The sequence below is a fragment of the Dromiciops gliroides genome, chromosome 2 (assembly GCF_019393635.1).
Source record: "Dromiciops gliroides isolate mDroGli1 chromosome 2, mDroGli1.pri, whole genome shotgun sequence".
Lineage (NCBI taxonomy): Eukaryota > Metazoa > Chordata > Mammalia > Microbiotheria > Microbiotheriidae > Dromiciops > Dromiciops gliroides.
Window position 1 is genome coordinate 501205832 of NC_057862.1, and position 4672 is coordinate 501210503.

At 39.7% G+C, this 4672-nt stretch overlaps 1 non-coding gene across 1 annotated transcript; it reads right to left on the reverse strand.

The window, feature by feature from the left end:
* Positions 1-2205: 2205 nt before the first annotated feature.
* Positions 2206-2312, reverse strand: LOC122744793. Its single transcript, XR_006355137.1, has one exon. It is a non-coding gene; the product is annotated as a U6 spliceosomal RNA (small nuclear RNA).
* Positions 2313-4672: the final 2360 nt, after the last annotated feature.

Consider the following 4672-nt stretch of genomic DNA (forward strand, 5'->3'; position numbering starts at 1 on the left):
TTTTATATTCTTGTTATTTTGGAAAAGTTGTTCAAATTGCATTATCCTTATTAGATTGTAAAATTATTTATTTTTTATCTCCCCAGAATCTAGGATCGTAGGTTATGGAGCTAGAAGGCACTTTAGAGATAGGACCCTCTTATTTTACAGATGAGAAAACTTGGGATCAGAGAGTTTAAGAGACTTAGAAAACATCATGTAGGTAGATAGCAGACTATGTAATCAAACCTCTGTCTTCTGATGCCAAACACATGGTTTTTTCTGTTATACTACATTGCCTTGTCCAGAATAGGATGCTGTACATTATTATTATTATTTCTTGGTCCAGACCAGTGATTTCATGAAGTCCCAGATGAGGAAACTCCTCATTAGATCAGCAATTATTTTTATAGTCCTAGAGAGCTGACTGGGAGTAGTGGGGTGGTAGGAGACACTGAGAAGTTAAATGGTTTGATCAGGGTCATAGAATCAGTATGAAGCAGAGTTGAGACTAGAACCTAGTTGTTTGGGTTTCTATCCATTATTCTATTCTGTCTCATACACAATGTTGCACATAGTAGGCACTTAATAAATGTTAAATTGAATTGGGGTCATATATAGTAAGTAGTCAATGAATAAATGAATCCTGTTGATTCTACTTTTACAATATCTCTTTCATTTGCTTCACTCCTTTATTCAGGCCTTCATCTCCTTTTGACTGGCCTATTTTCATTGTTTCATAACTGGGCTCCTTGACTGCAGTGTCAATCCTTTTCAGTTAAGTTTTTACATAGTTGTTGAAACAAACTTCCCAATTCACAGGTTTGAGTATATCATTCTCCTGCTTGAAATCCTTTACTGTCTTCCCACCATATTTCCTATAGGATAAATATGTAAACTCCTTAGCTTGTCATTTAAAACCTTGCAAATTCTTGTCTTAATCTAGATTTCTAGACTTATTTCCACACTCCCCTTTCATATGTGCTACGTTCCAGACAAACTGGACTTAATTTACTGTTTTCTGATCTAATTCTGTCATCTCCTTTTCCCATCACTTGTACATGCTGTCTACCGTGCCTGGAATGAACTTCCTCTTTATTACTTTGGTCAAATCCTTCTCTTTAGGTCCAGCTCAGGGGACTCCTTTTCCATTAAACTTTCTTTGATTCCACCCACTTTAAAATTTCCACAGGCCTGAGTAAAGCAATATTCATTTTCCATAATGATTGGAACTAGGTTTTCTTCCATCACCACCCTTACCCTAGCCAGTTGTTTACTGCTGCTATTCCGCTAAGCCTCCATATTAATATGAATCAAAGACTGGTTCTTGCCTGTTCAGGAAGAAACAACCAGGATTGGAGAAGTAAAACTTCTTCAGCCATGAATTTTTGCCTATATCCTCCAGTGTCCTCAGCAGTCTCTGCCTTATCTCTCTTATACTTGTTAACTCCTCTTTTTTTGATCCTCAACCTACCTTTAATATGTTTTAGCTTCATTGTCTCATTCCTTATATATCTACTCAGTTCTGATCCATAGTTCACACTGATTCCCATGACACGTATACCTAAGTTCAGAAAGGTAGATTTGGTATTGACCCCCTGGCCTAATTATGGCCAAGTTCCTGGCTATTCCTTCAGATCTTCATTTGACAAACATTTATTGAGCACCTACTCTATGCTGGGAAGGGGGTTCAGGGTGAAGATATAATTCAAAGTTTAAGGTAAAACTTTGCTATGTCTTTCCTATCCTGACATGTGTTTTGTGTTTAGTGTTACCTGATGTGACATTTGACTTTGCAACATTTCATCAATGAATTCTATAAAGGATTCAAAGAATATGTATCACCTCATACTTTTAATTTTTAAATAGTATTTTAATTTTTCCCAGCTACATGTAAAGAGTTTTTTTTTCTTTGTTTTTGTTTGTTTTGTGGGGCAATGGGGGTTAAGTGACTTGCCCAGGGTCACACAGTTAGTAAGTGTCAAGTGTCTGAGGCCGGATTTGAACTCAGGTACTCCTGAATCCAGGGCCGGTGCTTTATCCACTGTGCTATCTAGGCGCCCCCAAAGATAGTTTTCAACATTCATATTTTATGAGATTTTGAGTTCCAAATTTTTCTCCCTTCCTTCCTTCCCTCTCCCCTCCCCAAGACAGCAAGCAGTCTGATAGGTTATATACGTACAAACACATTAAACACATTTCCACATTAGTCATGTTGTGAAAGAAAAAAATATGGAATGTTTCATGAGTTTATGTGTCATCCTTGTGCAGAGGCCATGCTAATCTTCTCTGTATCATCCCAATTTTATTATATATGCTGCTAAAGCGAGCATACCTCATACTTTAAAAATATTGTATAGGGTGGGTCAAAAGTCAAGGAGGGGTCTGAGGTTTTATTAACTTTTTGAAAATTGTTTTTTTTTCCTCTATTTTTTGCTATGTATGAGATTTGATTTTTTACATGTAATGTAAATTCATTTTTCATACATACTACATATGATGCTGTGGTACTGTAAATGAAAAACAAAAAATAAAGGAGTTATTAAATATTTGTGACTTGTGGCTCACCCTGTATAAATTAATGGACAGGAATTGTAAAAGATGGTCAAGAATGGATAAGTTGTAATCTTTATCACTGGAAAGAGTACCTAAGATAGTGAGATCACAGATCTATTAATATAAATTCTAATAACATTTTATTGATAACCTAATTGCAGAGGAAGTAATGGACATGAAATGGGGGCAGTGGGTCTGAGAGAACGAATGTGTTCTAAGCTTTGCAATTATGTTTCAGTATTATTTTGGAAGCACACATGAGATAGTGTTCTCAGATCTGTTCTGAGCTAGGTTCCAACTATTTTTATGTAAGAAGAACCTGAGCTAGGAACTCCTTCAGAATGGCTTAGATACTTGGCCCCAGATTTTTTTTTAAAACTTATATAGGATCTCCATTATTTATCACTCCACTATGGTCCCACCTACTGACTGACATCTCAAGGGTTCATGTGATTCCCTCCTTATAGATATATAGGTTTATTTGAATTTGAATATCTGTTTATGCCCCATTTCCTCTATGCATCTCTCACTTTACTTTTCTCTGGTTTTGTCTGTATCTAGTCTCCCTTGGAAAGACCAGGTACAACAAGTATGACCCAAATGTGACTATCTATAGCTCAGTCATCCTCAAAAGTGGTATTAATGGATATGTTTCCACTTTATATGGGGAGTTATGTCAGTGCTAGGAAAACAATCTCATCTGTGAATAGCAATGCCTGAATTTACACCCCTCACATAAAGAAATTCTCATAGAGGAAATCTAGGAACTGGAGGTGGGAAGCAGTAATAGAGGAATAAATAGAAACACCTGGGAAACAAGGAGGACATAAATTAGGAATTTGGGAAATAAATCACAAGTTTTGCAGAGAAATGTGATATTGTAATATTAAGGGACTTCAACTAATAGAACATCTTTTGGAAACAACTCATTCAAAAGCAGAGCTAGTGATCATTTCTTTATTTGACATGTGATAATTTACTCCTTTAAATGATAGTGGGAATTCTGTCCTAGATGTGGTTTGCGCCAACTTGGAGGAACTGGTTGCTGGGGAATGGAAATGGTGGGAACACTAGGAGGAAGAGACCCTTCTAGCTTTAGAATGTAACAGAGAAGGAGTAGAAAGTCGGGCATAATCAGAGTTTTGGAAGACATGTTTGAAAAATTTCAGAGAAAAGATCAGTAGGATTCAATGGTTGACATTTTTACTGGGCATGGAAACTCACCAAGAACCTCCCTGAGTAGGAAAGAGGAAAACTGTTTAAATAAACTGATGCAGATGCATAGGGAACTCACTACCCAATTTGGATTGTAAGAGTATGATAAGATCATCAGAATATAAGACAATAATAATAAGAAACTATGAAATAATGTCAGATAATGCAGTATGGACACAAAACCACAAAATTGTCCCATAAGAATATCAGAACAGAATGATAAAAAAATGCTGAGGAAAGTTAAGGACAACTAAGGGGTATTTTTGAATATATATATATTTTTTTGGGGGGTGAGCAGCGAGCCAGCTTTATTTTTTCTTGTGGGCCCCATTGGCCTTCTCCTGGGGCTGCTCCTCCTAGTTATGCTTCACGCTCCGTATTTTCCCAGCCCGAGGTGGGGGGTCGGCCTGCACGTGAGGTAGGATGGTCAGGTGGTCGCCCCGGGCTCTTCAGCAGCTTCACCTCCTCGCTCAGGTAGGGGCTCTCTGGGAAGTCGCAGAGGTGCGGATCCCCTTGGCTGGAGGCCAGGGCGTGCAGCTTCAGGAGGGCCTGGTTCAGGCCCTTCTCCAGGCTCAGGGCAGCCTCTGTGGCAGCCAAGCTGCGGCCCCACTCATCTTGGGCAGGTTTCTTTCTGCACAGCCTGGAGCAGGACCCAGCCCCCACGTTGGTTCTGGAGCCGCATAAGGGACCTGGCGCCCTTGCGTTTTGTCTTTGGCCGAGTCACGGAAAAAAACGCGACACCCTCGGCAGAGCGACATCGTCGCGGTCGAAATAGAAACCCAGGGACGGGTAGGAGTAGGAGGCCTGCAGGTAGGGGTCGGCCGGCCTAGGAGGAGAAGTTTTGGCGGATCTGAGAGGTGGAGCTCATGGCACCGACGGCAACGGGAGGAGGCGGCTGGTCCCGGAGCTGTTTGGTCTCAGA